Source organism: Notolepis coatsorum, assembly GCF_963971535.1.
Source record: "Notolepis coatsorum genome assembly, chromosome: 12".
In the NCBI taxonomy this organism is placed as follows: Eukaryota; Metazoa; Chordata; class Actinopteri; order Aulopiformes; family Paralepididae; genus Notolepis; species Notolepis coatsorum.
In genome coordinates, this window is record NC_140176.1 from 58662007 (window position 1) to 58681653 (window position 19647).

Here is a 19647-nt window from a genome sequence, read left to right on the forward strand (position 1 = left end):
GGCATTCTTTCGGAGTTGGTTAAGGTTAGAGTTTGTCTTAGAGCATGGCAATAGAATGCCTGTCTTTCTTTCGCCGGTTAAGTTTAGGCATTCTTTCGGAGTTGGTTAAGGTTAGGGTTACGTTTAGGCATTCTTTCGGAGTTGGTTAAGGTTAGGGTTAAGTTTAGGCATTCTTTCGGAGTTGGTTAAGGTTAGAGTTTGTCTTAGAGCATGGCAATAGAATGCCTGTCTTTCTTTCGCCGGTTAAGTTTAGGCATTCTTTCGGAGTTGGTTAAGGTTAGGGTTAAGTTTAGGCATTCTTTCGGAGTTGGTTAAGGTTAGGGTTAAGTTTAGGCATTCTTTCGGAGTTGGTTAAGGTTAGAGTTTGTCGCAGAGCATGACAATATAATGCCTGTCTTTCTTTCGCCGGAGAAGCAGCCTATTTCCGCTCTGCCGCTCTGCCTCTCTGCCGCGGTCACATGGGCGTCGTGGCCAATCAGAGAAACGCTGAATGCAAGTAGGTTACCTTAAGTGTTCACGCATCCCATACACTCCACTCTACGAGCGTGCAATCGGCACAGGTAATAATCATCACGCTGATGGATGGAGACTCCGCAACTGCCTGCTAATCACCACACCACCCTACAAGATACCTGGATCTCCATGCATCAGCGTCAGATCTTCGTTTAAGATGGCCTGGCAAGTATATTTGACATTCCTTCTCGTGATAATTTTTTTTTTGTCTTTTCTGTGTTAATCCTCTTCCCGTTGTGTTCCCGTGTATCCACCCTTCCCGTGATTTTTGACACCTCATGTTATCGTGTTTTTGTCAGCGTGTTTTTCTCCCTCTGTGTCTTCACAGCTCCACTCCTGTGCTCTCTACCAGTCATCTGCCCGCCAGGCTCAAGACGCTGTTATGTGTGGGGGGGAAACCCTTATTTTTGTGCCATGATCAGGTGTTCCTAGTGTGATGTGTTATGTCTAGCTGTAGTTCCCTCTCCTGGTCTTGTAGTCCTTGTCGTTTCCCTCCCAGGTGTACCCATTTGTAATCAACCCAGGTGTGTCTCGTCTCGTCATTGCCTCATGTATAACAGTTCTGTCTTCCCCTGTGTCTGTTGCTGATCCTGTTTGTACAGCTTTGTGTTTTGTTTGCCATTATTTTATGTTACCCCTTTGATCACAAAAAACATGGTAAATATTAATTAAATATCTTTTGTTGGTTACTTTGGCTACCGTCTCCTCATTCTGTTAAATTGGCCAGACAACGAGCACTCCTTCAGTCAATGGTAACGTAATAACGCACACAATCACACCGCACTGGTGTTTTCCACTTTTCTCAACGTATTATTAAATTCCCTTCGGGGTTGAACATTCTCTCGTGTTGTGAGTTTGAGCCGACCTGTTACCAAGTCCTAACACGGTGCCCCCCAAGGAGCGGTGCCGTCACCCTTCCTGTTCACCCACCCTCCGTTTACATTTGAGCATGTGCCACCTAATAATAATAATAATAATAATAATAATAATAATAATAATAATAATAATAATAATAATAATAATCGTATTTGTAGTGCATTTTTCGTTCACTAGGATCCCAAAGTGCTACAGGGTTAAAACATAGTTACAAACATTTTATAATTATTAATAATAATTAAATAAAATACAGAATATAATATTTTTTTTATAAAACATAGTTAAAAACATAGTATAAATAGAAAATTTAAAACAACAGCACAAGAAAAAGAATATCACAAGAAATAGCTAGCAATCAAAGGCCTTTTGAAATAAGAAGGGTTTCAGGCCTGCTTTAAAAGAGTCCAGGCTCTGTGGTGCCCTCAGCTGGATGGGGAGGTTGTTCCACAGGCGTGGTGCAGCCGAGCAGAAGGCTCGGCCCCCCATGGTGCAGAGCCTTGTACTGGGGACCCGAAGAAGCAGGATACCTCCAGATCTGAGGGTACGGGTGGAGGATTGTGGAGTGATGAGTTCCTGTAGGTAGAGGGGTGCGTGCCACTTTATGCAGTTATGGGTGAGCGTCAGGATTTTGTAGTTGATCCGGGATGACACGGGGAGCCAATGTAGTGAGTGGAGGATGGGGGTTATGTGCTCATGTTTACAGACTCTCATCAGGATCCTGGCAGTGCTGTTTTGGATGACTCCTCCATCGTCAGTTACAGACTACAATGAGGATGAGTACAGAACCGGTGTAGACAAGTTCTGACAAGTGTAATATTATGTTCACGCTTCCATGTGACAGTCAGGAGTCATGCCGCAGTGTTTTGAACCATCTGTAGGCGGTGTAAGGTGGATTGCTCTAAACCTACATAAAGGGAGTTACAGTAGTCAAGCCGGGAGGGAATCAGGGTGTGGATTGCTGTCTCTAGGCCTTTAGGGGGAAGATACGGTTTAGCTTTTGCCAGCAACCTGAGCTGGAAAAAGCTAGCTCTAACAACAGAGCTAACCTGCTTCTCAAGCCTCAGGGAGCTATCAAGGAACACACCAAGATTTTTAACAACAGGATGGTTATGGGAACCTAAGGGGCCAAGGGCATCAGCACAGTCAACGAGGGTGTTTGGGCATCCAAACAAAATCACTTCTGTCTTGTTTTGGTTCAAATTTACTAAATTTGGCGGCATCCAGGTGGTAATGTCGGAGAGGCAGTCTAATAAGGGCAGTAGTGATTCCTTGGAGACATACTTTAGTGGGAGATACATTTGGATGTCATCTGCAAAAAAGTGAAAGGGGATATTATGTTTTTCGAAAATAGAGCCCAATGGCCACATGTAAAGGGAGAATAGGATAGGTCCCAGTATGGAACATTGGGGGACACCACATGTGAGGGTGGCTAGAGATGATGTGGATTCTCCTAGTTGGACTGAAAAACTCCTATTTTTAAAATAAGATTGGAATAATTTTAGGGCAGTCCCTTTGATGCCTACACTGTGATGGATCACTGTTTATGTGGGTTTTATTTTAGTTTATTCTAAGGCAGGGGTGGGCAATTATTTTCCCCAGGGGGCCAAATGAGCAACTGAAAATATTTTGGAGGGCCGGGCCAAAATTCCGAACTCAATTATGCATAATATACATTTTATTTCTATATAAAAAGCAGTAAATGGCATTGTTTTGACCGCTGGTAAGAGTGTATGTTATTATTTGGCAATTAAAAGGTGAGGTTAGCTTTCAAAAATATCATTTATTCAAATAGAATTTCCAAAATGATAAACAAAATGTGAAACATTTAACTCATTTTCAGTCACATTAATAACAAAGGGCATATTGAGTTTCATATACTATTGAAACAAGGATCTTCTTAGCTTTCTAAAGACATCACATCATCTTTGTAGCCAAAATAAACAAGACATGTCACTGAACTGTGTAACTGTGTAAAGAAAAGCGTCCCAGTTTTGTAGCCTTTTTGACTTTACATGCCTATATTAAACATTTAATGTTTTCAGAACTGTGCAAAGAAAAAGAATGTGTCCCATTTCACTTGTTATATTTCCACATTTTAGTGTTCTTCAGTTCTTTTTTTTACTGTGCAGAAAAGGTGTCCCATTCACTTGTTATATTTCCACATTTTAGTGTTCTTCAGTTCTTTTTTTTTTCATTCAGTGTGCGAAATCCAGTCTCTTTTGAGCTTTAACAAGTCCATCAAAGTCAGGTTGAATGTCTGAGGTGGAGATGCGAAGCACAGCTGATAGATGTGCATCAGTGAGAGAGGATCTGTACCTGGATTTGGTAAACTTCATGACTGAGAATGTCTGTTCACATATGTATGTGGATCCAAAGAGAACCAACATCTTCTGAGCATGTCTCCTCATGTTTGGAAAGTTATCCTCCTTGAGAGCAGAGTAGAACTCTAGCAGTGATGCTGACTTAAAGTGCTCTTTCAGTAGTGAATCAGACTGCAGGTCAATGAGTTCAAGCTGAACATCAGTGGGTGCACTATCAACACTGCAGGTAAAGGGAGAGGAAACCAGCTGCATTTCATCCTCAACCTTTTTGAAATCTTGAAAACGCCTTGAAAATTCATCATGCAGTGCTCCTAACATGGATGAGTACCTGTGCAGGTGATCAGCTGATGGTTTGACTTCTTTAAGGGTTTTCATGTGTTCGAGATTGTTGCTGCCTAGTTGCCTTGAAATTAATTGCAAATAAAAAAAATGTAATCTACCTACCTCAGTTGTGAAAAAAAAAATCAAATAACCACACTTTCGACAGTTTTCGGTTTGCCATTACCCCGACTGCTTTGTTGTTGAATCAAGTCAAATCCTAGGTAAGCGTATATTGTGCGTGTGAACGTTGACATGAAAAGAAAAAATTTAATTTATTTTTTTTATTTTTTATTATCATGTAATCTTTTGCGGACCGGTCAGAATCATCCCGCGGACCGTATTTGGCCCGCATGCTTTACAATGCCCAGGTCTGTTCTAAGGTGTAACGTTCTGGGTTTCTGTCCTCTCCCAGGAGTAGAAACCCTACTGCCATTCTGGAGTACTTCACCCTGTTCTCTGTAATTAGCGCTGATTGACTGTCACCTGTGGTTTGTTGTCACTAATTACTGCATGTGGTTTGCTGGGAGTTTTGCCTTTATAGTAATCCCTTCTTTCTCTGTCTGTTGTCGGATCTTCAACAGAACTACTGCGAGCAGTCGGCCACGGACAAGAAATGTAACCTCTTGTTTTTGCTGTTATTATTTAATTCTCTTTTCCTTATATACCCTCAGTTGAAGCCTGGCTTCTTATTCGTTATCGTTACAGTTTCTTGCTCTAGTGATTCTGATAATAAAATAACATGTTTTCTTGAGAAGAGCAACCACATCTCCGTCTCCTTATTACCTTCTACTATTGGAACTCAACTCCTACCTTGACTCGTAACAGAAGATCCGACCATTATGAGTTTCACAGAATGATTCCGGGAGGAATTGGAGGCTCAGAGAGAACAGCTGAGGGTCATCATCGATCGCCAGCTGGAAGTAGGCATCGAACTGGGTCGTCTGGGAGACCTATCCAACTCGTCCCAAGAAGCAGTAGCCGCGGTTACATCCAAAACAGATTCAGCGTTAGCTGCGGCTAACCACGCTAGCACTACAGCCGCCGTTGCGGTAACAGAGATGGAAGCCACGTCTGGAGCCCCGTCTGCCAGCAGGGGGGGATGGGCAGGTACGTCCATTTGGCCGGGAAGAGGCTCGAGAACCACGGCTGCCACCGCCAGATCTTTATGGAGGAGCTCCGGAAGGTTGCCGGGAGTTCGTCACCCAGTGCTCTCTTGTGTTCCAATTACAGCCTCGTACTTTCCCTACTGACATATCTAAAGTTGCATATATAATCACTCTTCTTACAGGTCGTGCTCTTTCTTGGGCCACAGCGGAATGGGAGAATGGGTCAGCGATCTGCTGCAGCGCGACACGTGTCCGATACCTCTCGGGTGATATCCATCTATGAAGCCGGTGGGCGGCTCATCTCCTGCCGGCAAGGTAGTCGCTCTGTGGCAGATTACACGATTGACTTCCGCATTGTGGCTCGGGAGGCGGCCTGGCAGGAAATACCCTGTTGTATATTGTTTGTGCAAGGTCTTTCAGGGCGGATGCAGGATGAGCTATCTTCACGGGAGCTACCTGAACAACTGGATAACGTCATCACCTTGGCTATATGGATGGACAACCGACATCTGGAGAGGGAACGAGAGAGGGAGGCTTCGTCACAGGTACTCTTACGCCCTTCTTCCGGTGTCGAACCAGCTATGCATTTCACAAGAGAGAGCCTGGGTGACGAGCCTATGTAACTGGGGGCTCTGCGCCTGTCAGACGCGGAGAGACAGAGGCGGATCGAACAGAAGCGGTGTTTCCGTTGTGGTCGTACTGGACATCGCTTCAGTAACTGTGCTGGATTGTCGGGAAACGGGGGGCTCGCTAAGCTCGGGAAAGTTTTAGCAGGTGGGCATTTCTCCTCTGTCATTGATGATACACGCACCTTTTTTGATGTCACTGTTGGGTGGGGGAATTCTCTCAGGAAGACCAGGGCATTGATTGATTCGGGAGCGGCGGGTAATTTAATTCACGTGGGATTAGCACTTGAGTGGGGGGTCCCTTTGGAGACACTGGAGGTACCTATTCTGGTTCAGTTATTGGATGGTCAACCACTGGGTAGTGGGCTCGTAACCCAGCGCACGGCGCAGCTGCGTCTCCAGGTGGCCGGGAAGGAGTGGGAATGGTTAAAATTTTATGTTGTCATGTCTCCCCATTCTGCCATTGTTTTAGGTCATCCGTGGCTAGCAGAGCATAACCCTGGTATTAATTGGGCTACGGGCGAACTCTCTATGGGGAGCGGCATTAAGTCGGTTTCCGGCGAGGGTTCACCCGCCCCTTTTTCTTCTTCTCTTTTGTCTCCCTTGTCTCTCTCCAGGATGGTGGTGAGCGTTGCAAACTCTGCCACATCTCCTAATCCCGATTTAGCAGGTGTACCTGAGATTTATTGGGACCTGGCAGAGGTTTTTAGTAAAACTACTAAAACTACCGCCTGATAGATCTTACGACTGCCCCATTAATCTTCTTCCTGGTACCTCTCCACCCCGTGGGCATATATTTTCTCTCTCTCGCCCCGAGACAGTGTCCATGAATAACTATATTCAGGAGGCACTGGCCGCGGGGCATATTTGTCCGTCCACATCCCCTGCAGGCGCTGGGTTCTTTTTTGTAGCAAAAAAGGATGGTAGCCAGCGGCCGTGCATCGATTATAGGGGGTTGAACGACGTTTCCATCAAGAACCGTTACCCCTTGCCTCTCATTGACACCGCCTTTGAGTGCTTACAGGGGGTGCAGGTCTTCTCTAAGCTTGATTTACGTAATGCATACAACCTGGTCAGGATTAGAGAGGGATTGATTGATTGATTGATTGATTGATTGATTGATTGATTGATTGAAAACTTTATTAACAGATTGCAGAATGGGTACAATACAGTACAGCTCAATACACACAATTGTTAAGGGGATGCAGACCAGAGAAAGACTTTCGTCTTGTTTACATCAGGGTCCCCCATTTTCAATTCATCAGGACATATATGACATACATGACATACAGATAGTCAGTACTGCTACATCTATACATTTATGACATACCAGATTTGCAAATACAGTACTGTTTGTGATACAGAAGGAGTCAGGAAAAGGGAGTATATACGAGACGAGTGGAAAACTGCATTTAACACGCCTAACGGGCATTATGAGTACTTAGTACTACAAACTCAGCAAGACCGACGGATTCTCAGTTACAGTGGGTGACAATATTGTCACAAGGAAAGACGAAATTACCTACCTGGGTTCCATCCTAGAGGCAAATCTTTCCTGTGACAAAATGGCATCCAATGTAATAAAAAAAGTCAACCAACGAACTAGATTCTTGTACCGGATCTCCTCTCTGGTAAACAAGAATACCCTGAAGACTCTGGCAGGAGCACTCATTCAAGGGTACTATGACTATGCGTGCACCTCATGGTACCAAAGCACCTCAAAGGCGCTTAAAACAAAATTACAAACATCACAAAACAAACTGGTCAGACTACTACTTGACCTGAACCCCAGAACCCACCTCACCCCTGCCCACTTTGCCAACCTAGGATGGCTTAGAGTAGACGACAGAGTACAGCAACTTGCAATGGGCCTGGTCTACAAGATACACTATACGACCGGGGTGCCCATGTACATGTCAAAATACTTCCCAAAGGTCAGTGAATACCACAACCACTACACCAGAGGAAGCTCAACAAATCATGTTAAACCCAGATTCGGCTCAAACAAGGGACTAAACACGTTTCGCAATTATGCCACAACAATGTGGAACGCCCTACCCAAAGCTGTAAAGGAATGTGAATCCCTGCCCACATTCAAAACCGCCCTTAAAGAGCACCTACGGGAGGCTGCAATTCGAAACTGGCCACCGTAAATGCCCAAAACCCCCACCACCTCCTAATAGACAGTCTCCTCCCCACCGCATGTATATATTCCCTCCCCGCCGTATGTATATTTCCCTCCCCTAGTTAACGACGTGTTGTGGGATTTAATCGGGGTGTCAGTCTTTGTGTACTTAGACGACATCCTCATTTTTTCTCGCAACATGGTGCAACACCAACAGCACGTTCGTCAGGTGCTCCAGCGTCTCCTCCAACATCAGCTGTTTGTTAAGGCAGAGAAGTGTGTGTTTCACACCGACACCGTTTCCTTCCTGGGCTTTGTGTTGATGAAGGGCGATCTTCGCATGGATCCAGCCAAGGTGAGTGCAGTCTTGGACTGGCCACGTCCTTCGTCGTTCAAGGAGTTACAGCGTTTTTTGGGCTTTGCACATTTTTACAGGCGTTTTATTTGCAATTTTAGCGCCTTAGCCACTCCTCTTACAGCTCTCACTAAGGCCTCTCTCCCTGGCTTTGAATGCTCGCCTCGGGCAGAGTCAGCCTTTCGTGACCTCAAACGTCGGTTTACCTCCGCCCCTGTACTGGTCCGCCATGATTCGGAGGCTCCGTTTATATCGCGGTGGGGGGGGGGGGGGGGGGGGTGATCTCTCAGAGATGCTTAAAGGACGCAAAAGTGCATCCTTTCGCTTTTTTTCCGTGCCGGCTGTCTTCGGCCGAGCGCAACTACGACGTGGGTAATCGGGAGTTGTTGGCAATCAAATTGGCACTGGAGGAATGGAGACATTGGTTGGAGGGTGCGGCACACCCTTTCATTGTTTGGACTGATCATAAGAACTTGGCTTACATGCAGGGGGCTAAACGCTCGCCAGGCCAGGTGGGCGTTATTCTTCACTCGATTTCGATTTTCCATCTCCTACCGGCCCGGTTCCAAGAACGTCAAGCCTGGCGCTCTGTCACGCCAGTTTGACCCCCCGGACCGGGAGGAGAAGCCCCATCCTATTATTCCACAGGCCCTTATTTTGGCTCTCGTGTCATGGGGCATAGATAGGGTGGTGATATCGGCTCTGGCATGGGAACCCGATCCCGGTGGCGGTCCTCCGGGGCGGATGTATGTGCCCAAGGCTGCGCGCACGCGACTGCTGCAGTGGGCACATACCTCCTCCCACAGCGGCCACCCTGGGGCCACCAGAACCCTGGAGTTTATCCGTAGGAGGTTCTGGTGGCCTACAGAGGAGGGGGATTCGCGTTCCTTTGTGGTGGCCTGTACGGTGTGCGCGCGTAGTAAGACCTCTCGCCGTGCACCGGCGGGTTTCCTCCGGCCACTTCCTATTCCCAAACGTCCCTGGTCGCACATATCCCTGGATTTTTTTTCTGGTCTTCCCCCGTCAGATGGGTTCACTACCATTTTGGTGGTAGTGGATCGCTTCTCCAAGGCGGCCCACTTCATTCCCCTTCCCAAACTTCCCTCGGCTCGAGAGACGGCTGACCTGGTGGTGCAGCACGTCTTTCGGGTCCACAGGCTTCCAGTGGATATTGTGTCTGACCGGGGCCCTCAGTTCGCCTCCAGGTTTTGGAAGGCATTTGCCTCCAGCCTCGGCGCCTCCATCAGCCTGTCGTCTGGGTTCCATCCGCAGTCCAACAGGCAGACGGAGCTCGTCAACCAGGATCTGGAGGGGGTTCTGAGGTGCTACGTTGCCTGTTGTCCGGCGACGTGGAGTAGGAGGTTGGCTTGGGCAGAGTATGCGCATAATACCCTCTTCTCCTCCTCTACTGGTATGTCTCCCTTTCAGTGTCAATATGGTTTTCAACCTCCTCTGTTTCCTGAACAGGAGCAGGAGGCTGAGGTGCCGTCGGTCCAGGTCCACGTGGCTTGCTGTTGCGGGACGTGGAACCGGGTTCGGACGGCGCTACAGAAGGCCTCTGTTAAGGCTCAGCGGCAGGCTAACCGCAAGCCTCGTCCGGCTCCGGTTTTCCGTCCTGGGCAGTGGGTTTGGCTTTCCACCCATGATCTCCCTCTCCGGGTGGAATCCAGGAAGCTGGCTCCTTACTTCATAGGCCCCTTTAAAGTGGTTTGTCGGGTGAACCCTGTGGCTTACAGGTTGCTGCTTCCAGTTTCCATGCGGGTTCATCCGACGTGTCCCCGTTGAAGCCATTCCTCTCATCGCCCTTGTCCCCGCCACTTCCCGTGGTTCCTCCGCCCCGCATCCTTGACGGTCAAACTGTCTACACGGTGGGAAGGATCCTGGGTTGTAGGCGGAGGGGTAGGGGGTTTCAGTTCTTGGTGGATTGGGAGGGGTAAGGGGTAGAAGTGCGTTCCTGGGTGCCTCAAAGGGATATCTTAGATCACAGCCTTATTGACGATTTTTGTCAGCTGCATCCCGAGGCCCCTAGGTGAATGTCAGGTGCCGTTCGTCGGGGGGAGGTACTGTAATGTTCTGGGTTTCTGTCCTCTCCCAGGAGTAGAAACCCTACTGCCATTCTGGAGTACTTCACCCTGTTCTCTGTAATTAGCGCTGATTGACTGTCACCTGTGGTTTGTTGTCACTAATTACTGCGTGTGGTTTGCTGGGAGTTTTGCCTTTATAGTAATCCCTTATTTCTCTGTCTGTTGTCGGATCTTCAACAGAACTACTGCGAGCAGTCGGCCACGGACAAGAAATGGAACCTGTAACTGAGGGGTACAATTCCCTGACTGTATTGAATAAGTATGGTATCATTAAACCACTACTGAGTTATGTACATTACTACTGGCCATACAGTACACATGTATATGAGATGAACACCCACACAATAACACGGCTTAACAAGAAAGTACTGTTTATAATAATATTTATTAGAAGAGCACCAAGATTATCTTACATTTATTAAGATTGAGAGTTGCGCTTGTAAGGCGAAGAATGTGCATGAATAGGTCAAGAGCGTAAGTCCATGAGCATATTACGAAGGGGATAATTAATACCACCTGTAGCATAAGAATTATATATGGTACACTAGTAGGTCAGCTGGAGATACTAAGGGGGTTCCCTCCGGTTGTAAGCCAGCAGGGGAGAGGATTTGTCGGTAGCAAAAGTCTGGATCAACGAGGAATAAGGAGACTCCAGGTACAGGAGACAGTGCAATAATCCCTTGATCCGTAGACAAAGCAACAGCTATTCTCCGGTGTGCAGTGCCGCATGGAGGAAAGCTAGCCAGCCTCAGAGTCCTAGAGGCGGGCTCGACGGTGCTCCTCACAGGGTAAATCCCACACGGTAGTGGGTGTAGACGATTCTCTGCTCCAACAGCCACAGGACCAAAGCATTATAATCCAGCCGAAAAGGGCTCTGTAGTCGTCGGTGTAGGTTATCCACTGTACATATCCACACGGTTCTCGTCTAGGGCTCCTCGGATGACGGCACAAGGTTAGGCCGCCCAGCCTGGATAAGCACACTAGCTCGGTACGATGAAACGTTGGTAATGCTGGTCACTGTAGAACGGTAGCCGCACGATACACTATACATAATAGACTATTACTTAATAATAGAATAGGTCGAACTCGACGATACAGCGTTAAACTCTGACACTTCAGCTATCAATTCGCACGCGGTCTCAAGGCTCTATTTCGGGGCAAAACGGGCCCACTTCACAGCACGTTGTATCGTGGTGTGAGGCTTCAACTTATTACGGTAACACGTTTCGGGTAACTAACTGCTGTATCCACCTGCAACGTATTTATACGTAAGGTGAACAATCTAGTACCAGCCTTATTTCTGTCTCATATTACTGCGCAGAACCGGGCATGTTCAGGCATGTCTTAGCGGTGACTTTGAACTAGACATTGGGGGTATGGCCGTGGCGCCTAGGGGATCGCTGTCCAATAGGAGAACGAATATTATGGTCTGGCCTGTACTAGGTAAAGGGATATTCCGTGTATATGTACAAAGAATATACAAGGGATATCAGACGATATACAAATACTATACAATATATCTCAAGTAATAAATATATATATTCGGTTTAATCTGACCCTTTGTAACAGCCGCCTCCTAATTAGTCCGCACCTAATTAGATAAGCAGAGACAGATTAACCGCACTGTCCACTACTCAATGTCCGTTGTGAGGAGTAGGGCAATTCACAAAGTCAGGGGGTCATGGTCGTCATCAAGAGAGTCGGGGAGCCTTGGCAACTCTATCAGCCTCGCCACGGGTCGGGTGTATGTCCGCCCTTGGACGAGCACTTCTGCCGCTCTGACCTTTCCGTCGGCACCAGTGATCACTTTGCTTACGCGGCCGGCCGGTCACATAGCTCGGGGTAGTGACTGGTCGATAATCATGACGACTGTGCCCTCCGTCAAATTGTTTCTTTCTTTTACCCATTTCTGGCGGGTCTGTAGAGACGGTAGATAGTGGAGGAGGAAACTGTTCCAAAACTTGTCAGCCAATACTTGACTGTACCTCCACATTCTTCGGCCGTTCGCTTCTTCAGGTCTGTACACTGTCTGTGGGAGCGCGGGGTCCAGCCGCGCCATCAAGAGAGTGTTGGGGGTGACTGGGTCGACATCTGCTACATCACTTGAGACGTAACCGAGGGGCTTTGAGTTCAATACTCCCTCGATCTCCGTGAGGACTGTCGTGAGGACTTCTTCCGCCACGGTCTGGGCCCCAAGCACGGCGTACAGGGCTGTCTTTATTGAACGTACTTCTCGTTCCCAAGTTCCACCGAAGTGAGGTGCATTCGGGGGGTTAAACTGGAAATCAATCTGAGAGGGAGCGAGGTGGGTCTTAAGTTCTGGGCCCATAGCTTGGAAGCTCTCTCTCAGCTCTCTTTCTCCGCCTTTGAAGTTTGTCCCGTGATCAGACAATAATATAGACGGTTTTCCTTTCCGCGACGTGAATCTCCGGAAGGCCATAAGGAATGAGTCCGTACTCATGGTTGGAAGGAGTTCTATGTGTATCGCTCGGGTGGTCATGCATTTGAATACAATACCCCACCGCTTCTCCGTCCCTCTTCCTTTCTTCACATACAGCGGGCCGAAACAGTCCATACCGGTGGAGTGAAAGGGCTTGTCGCCGAGTCGGAGGCGACAGGGGGGTAGGTCAGCCATCCGGGGTATACTGGGCTGTGCTCGCCACTTGCGACAGTCTAGACAGGTCCGCTGGAAGCGTCGTACTGCTTCTCTTCCTTGCAGTATCCAATAGCGACGTCTGATCTCCGCGAAGACTCTCTCTGCCCCGGCGTGGTGCACGTCCTCGTCGTATTTCTTTATGATGAGCTCTGTGACCTTGTGTCGGCTGTTTAAGACTATCGGGAACTTGACGTCATCCGTTAAGTCTGGGGCTCTCCTCAGACGACCACCCACTCTGATGAGATTATGGGCGTCGCTCTCAGGGGCCAAGTGGAGCAGTCTGCTGTCTGACGGGACTGGCTTTGATCCCTGCAGACAGTCTAGCTCGTCGGGGAACGAGTCTCTTTGGGCTCGCTGTAGCAGAAGGAGTTCTGCTTCTTCGTAGTTAGCTGCATTAATGTCAGTAGTGGACGGAACCTCAGGGTGGTGCCACAGGAATGTCTTTAACTGCGCACTCTCCAGGGTGGGGCAGTCGTCTATGTTGGGATCTGTGGGGACTAGTGTGTGTGTCAACCCACAGAACATAGATTTCTTCTTCTCTGCCTCCTTTTCACTCGCCTCCCGTGGGGTGGGTGTAGGCCACTCTTCTTCCGGGAGCTTGAGGAACTCGGGACCGTCACTATAGAGATTGGGACGTGTGAGGTCATCCAGGGACATTCCCCGTGTGATGACGTCGGCTGGGTTCTGCTTTGTGTCCACATACCTCCAGCATGCTGCTTCTGTTAAATCTTGGATCTCTGTGATTCTGACTCCCACGAAGACCTTGTATCTACACGAATCGGACTGGATCCATGTGAGTACGGTCATGGAGTCTGACCACAGGATTGTTCTTTGCACCGGGATGGTGAGTTCACGTTGGATTAACGTGGCGAGTTGCGCTCCTACTAGGGCTGCGCAGAGCTCTAGATGCGGGATAGATTGTTGCTTGCGGGGGGCTATTCTTGAGCAAGCCAGGATGAAGGCAGTATGTATTTCTCCTCCCTCCTCTCGGGCCCGCAAGTAGGCCACCGAACCGTAGGCTACTTCGGAGGCGTCGCTGAAGACGTGCAGGTCCATCTGACACGTCTCCGGCCTCACTGTGGGTGGGAAGTAGCTGCGGCGTATGTTGACACCTGGGAGCGAGCTGAGTTCTGTCTCCCACTCTCTCCATGTGGAAGTAAGGTGGTCGGGTATGGGGTCGTCCCAGCCCTGGTCCTTGTCCCATAGCGCTCGTACAATCATCTTTGCCCTGGTGGTGTAAGGTAGAATACATCCCAACGGGTCATATTGTCTGGCGAGTGTTCTGTATACACTCCGTCTTGTGGTCGGTAGTGAAATCGACCTTCCCTGCTCCTTGGTCAGGGGTGTGTGTCTATAATGGAGCGAGTCTGTTTTGAAGCGCCAGACTAGTCCTAATGTCATTTCTTGGGCTTCTCCTGGGATGGTCGCCATCCAGGTCTCGCTGCTTGCTGCCTTGTCCTCTGGGGAGAGGCTGCGCAATACTTGAGGGTCGCTGCTGGCCCACTGCCGGAGATCAAAGCCGCCTTTGATCACAGAGGCACGGAGCTTGAGTAGGAGGGCCTCGGCTTCTTCTGGCGTCGAGACGCTTTGCAGACAGTTGTCCACGTAGAAACTATTTCCTACACTTTGTCGGACCTCTTCATCAGCTGCTGGGTCCTCTGCGACGTGTTTTTGCAGTGCGAACGTAGCACAGCATGGGCTGCATGTGGTTCCGAAAGGGAGGACTTCCCATTGATAGATGGATGGTTGCTCATCCCCGATCCTCTCTCTCCATAAGAACCGCAGCAGGGGCTTGTCCTCTTCCACTAGTCGCACCTGCAGGAACATCCCTTTGATGTCGCCGCTGATGGCCACCTTGTTCTGGCGGAAACGTAGCAACACGCCTAGTAGAGAGGGGCCGAGTGTTGGGCCGGGCAAGAGCTCTTTATTCAGATTTTGTGATCCGATCTGGTAGCTGCAGTTAAACACAATACGATCCTTGCCGTTGTGGTGGACTTTGTGGTGCAGCACGTACCATGATTCGGTCGTCTGATCGGCCTCTTTAATGTCAATTCTCTTTATGTGTCCCACTGTGATTAGCTTGTCAATCTCAGCGCGGTACACAGTAGCTTGAGCGGGGTCTCTGGCTAGGCGCCGCTCTGTGTTCGATAGATACCGCTCCGTCGCTTCTTTTGGGGCGTGGAAGGTAGGCATACCCTCTCGCCTCAGGAGTGGAGTTGCGTATCTCATCACTCCGTTGACTTTGAGTCTCTTTGTCCCCTGCTCGAGGAGGGCTATGGCATAAATGTCTTCCTTGGAATGAATGTGTTTCTTTTCGTTCTTAAAGGGCATTGTCTCTAGTGTCCATAGCCTCTCGACGTGCCAGCGCTATATTATGCGCTCTGGGCACCTTCAGGTGCTTGAGTAGGATAGCATACTTCTACGTCTCATCGGGGACATCGGACATCATTGTCTCTAAGCACATTCGTAGCTCTGTGTACTGTGCTCTGTTCTCGTGTGTGAAGTCCGGGAACGTCGGTGTGCCAAGGTACGATGCCATGGATGGCTGGCACATCGGTGAGCGTTGGGGGAGAGGCCTCCTAGGCGAGTCTCCCCTTACGTGTCGTTGTGGGCTGGTACCTGGTGGGTACCAAGGCCCGGGTACCCAGGTGCTGTTCCTCGGGGCTGGTCGTGCGTCAAGCTCACCCGTGAGTTGAGTCGGGGGTCTGTAACGCAAGGCCTCGGGGGTAAAGTCTGGGCTGTACTGGACCTCCTGGTCCTGTGGAGTATGATGCTGCTGTTGGGCTTGACTTTCCTCCTCTTCCTCTTCTTCTTCCTCTGCCAGGTCTTCTAGATCCTGTAATCGTCTATTTAGTCTCTCAGCGGCGTAGGCCGGTTCTTCCCTGTAGCTCGCATGGACCGGTCGGGGAAGGGGTTCGGAGACGTGTATAGGCTCTTTCTGTTGGCCGGGCTCCGGGTCGCTTGATCGGGTAGGGGAGGGTGCCCTAGACCCTTGTCTTGACGAGGCCCTGGAGCTCCGTGCGGAGGGAGGGGGGGTTGCCCTGGCTATCAGTTGCTCCATTATCTGCGCTTGTAATCGGTCGCGCTCGGCTTCGCGCTTGATGTGAGCGAGGTCGCGCTCTGCTTCGCGCTGGGCTTGGGCTGCGTCGCGCTGTGCATTGGCGGCTTCGCGCTGTGCATCGGCGGCGGCGCGCTGGGCTTCGGCGCGGTCTCTTTCCATATTCTCTTCCGTCTGGAGGCGTCTGGTCTCCAGGCGTATGCGGTCGTCTTCACTCCTTTGCTGCGCCTGGAAGCGCTCTCGCTCGGTCGCAGAGTGTTCGCGTTCACTAAGGGCTTGCACTTGGAGTTGCGCGTGGAAGCGTTCTCTTTGGTCTGCAGATTGTTCGCGCTCACTTAGTTGTTGAGCCTGCAGGCGGTCTCTTTCCATGGTAGAGTGTTCGCGCTCACTTTGGTGTTGCGCGTGGAGGCGCTCTTGTTCCATGGAAGAATGTTCGCGCTCGCTAAGCGTCTGTGCTTGGAGTCGATCGCGTTCAGTGGAGGCTGCCAGGGTGGCGATAAATGCCTGCGCCAGCATCTTGTCCGCCTCGCTGGGGGAAGACACTGATGGAGGTGATCGGCTTCTGGCAGTGCTCGTTGGAGATCCGTTCTCCTGTCGCGCTCCGAGGAGGTCCATCTCCTGGGTGCGCGTCTCTTCTGGTGGTGGGTCGGGTTCCGTCCCTGGAGGGCTTTCTTTATCCTGGAGCTCTCTGGGGACTATCCCGTTGACGTTGGCGGGGGGTAAAGTCATGTCATGTCCCTCCTGGTCCCCCCCGTGAGCTTGGTCAGTTACGTTAGAACCCACTAGGGTCTCTACTGGCAGGGTCGCCTGGTCGGTAGGGTTTGACATACTTTTACTATCCGCTTTTTCCGCGTTTAACGTCTGTATAAAGCTAGGTAGTAGACTGGCAGCGTAGTCCTCTAGGTAAGGAGGTGGCTGCCGTCTGCGCTGCGGGCGATCTAGCTTAGGAGAACCGTTTGTGGAGTGTTCATCGCTGGCCATGTCAATATTAATATTATATTAATATTACGCTAATTACCCTCCGGCTCGAAGGACCAATTGTAACTGAGGGGTACAATTCCCTGACTGTATTGAATAAGTATGGTATCATTAAACCACTACTGAGTTATGTACATTACTACTGGCCATACAGTACACATGTATATGAGATGAACACCCACACAATAACACGGCTTAACAAGAAAGTACTGTTTATAATAATATTTATTAGAAGAGCACCAAGATTATCTTACATTTATTAAGATTGAGAGTTGCGCTTGTAAGGCGAAGAATGTGCATGAATAGGTCAAGAGCGTAAGTCCATGAGCATATTACGAAGGGGATAATTAATACCACCTGTAGCATAAGAATTATATATGGTACACTAGTAGGTCAGCTGGAGATACTAAGGGGGTTCCCTCCGGTTATAAGCCAGCAGGGGAGAGGATTTGTCTGTAGCAAAAGTCTGGATCAACGAGGAATAAGGAGACTCCAGGTACAGGAGACAGTGCAATAATCCCTTGATCCGTAGACAAAGCAACAGCTATTCTCCGGTGTGCAGTGCCGCATGGAGGAAAGCTAGCCAGCCTCAGAGTCCTAGAGGCGGGCTCGACGGTGCTCCTCACAGGGTAAATCCCACACGGTAGTGGGTGTAGACGATTCTCTGCTCCAACAGCCACAGGACCAAAGCATTATAATCCAGCCGAAAAGGGCTCTGTAGTCGTCGGTGTAGGTTATCCAGTGTACATATCCACACGGTTCTCGTCTAGGGCTCCTCGGATGACGGCACAAGGTTAGGCCGCCCAGCCTGGATAAGCACACTAGCTCGGTACGATGAAACGTTGGTAATGCTGGTCACTGTAGAACGGTAGCCGCACGATACACTATACATAATAGACTATTACTTAATAATAGAATAGGTCGAACTCGACGATACAGCGTTAAACTCTGACACTTCAGCTATCAATTCGCACGCGGTCTCAAGGCTCTATTTCGGGGCAAAACGGGCCCACTTCACAGCACGTTGTTGTGATTCTGATAATAAAATAACACGTTTTCTTGAGAAGAGCAACCACATCTCCGTCTCCTTATTACCTTCTAGTATTGGAACTCAACTCCTACCTTGACTCGTAACATAAGGTGCTTTGGCTTTATTTAGTTTTTCTGTGAGGGATGGCTGTCTATTTCGTTTTTCTGTGAGGGACCGCTGTCAATCACTGGCCTCTTCAGTTAATTGTCATGCGGCATGGCACGTGTGTGGGCTTGATTGCCACCTTGAATTGGTGTCAGGTGTGCAGTACCTTTAAGTAGGTTTGATTGACTGTATTCGGATGCTTGTCCATTTCATGTTTTTCCCTCAACAGTAGAGGAGTGTCCCAAGCTCATGCTTCTAGGGTTTTCTCTGTCTCTAGTGATATTGTGTTTCTTGTTGCTTTCAACTGCTAGGCAGTGGTGGTTATTTTGGGATTTATTTATTTTATATTGGTGTTTTGTGTTTCCTAGAGTATTTATTTTTATTTATTTTATTCTTGTGTTTTCCCCCACCCTCTCTCATCGCTCAGCGATTCCAATGGTTACCCCTCTGGGGTAACTTTAAGATTCCCTTTTTTGTGTGTATCTGCGTGTGTGTCCTACACCCCCCAATCCTGACGTACACAGTGCTCAAGGCACGGAAATAGGATGTCGTGGTCCACTGTATGGAAGGCAGGTATGGAATTTTGGCCCAAGAATGTTTGTGCACAGCTTTCTCTAATACCTTTGATTAAAAACGGTAGTTTGGATATGGGCCTAAAATTGGCCAGATTGGAGGGGTCTAGGTTTTGTTTTTTAATGAGCGGTTGCACTACACTACAGCATGTTTGAATGCAGCTGGAATGCAGCCTGAGCTTAGCGCAGAATTAATTCAAACAAGGATGCATGGCCCAATGATATAAAAAAGTGTGAAGGAATGCTATCTAAGGGGCAACTTGTGGAGCGCAATTGCTGGATTACCTCTGACAGTGTGGAGAGGGACAAAGGCTCAAACTGACTGAGGACAGCTGAGGACATGTTGGGGGCAGACGGCTTTCACAGAGAGAAGGGGAGGGGCTAATACAAACAGTATCAATGGAATTCACAAGGGAGTCTGAGGTTGGAGCTCGGCGTTCTCCCGCATCCGGGAGAAGTGTCGCGCATTTCAGAAATCTGTCAAAATAGAGAAATAACTTTTTTTGAGTGCTTTGAACTGTTCTATATCTGTTTCCTTATTTGCTTTTTTCTTCTTCTACTTTTTCTCTCCCATTTTTCTATTTTTCTCTCTTCCCCATTTTCGTATTGTCCAATTCTACCCTCCCCTGTCTCAAACGCTGTTGGCCATGCCTCTCACAAGCCGGCTGCAATGTGGACGAAGCCTTGCATCACGTGTCCCCTCCGGTACTCGAGGAGGCAGCCGTTGCATCTTTTCACCTGCACAGCGCGATCTCTTAGCGACGAGGGTCTGCGTGGGAGGGACACGCCGCCCTTGTTGCTTCCTGATTCTACTGCGCAGGCGCACCAACCGACCTGTAGGAGTCGCTGTCCACAACGTCCGATCCCCACCCACCAGCTTCCCACCCCCTAATACTGCCAATTGTATTAGTATGAACGACC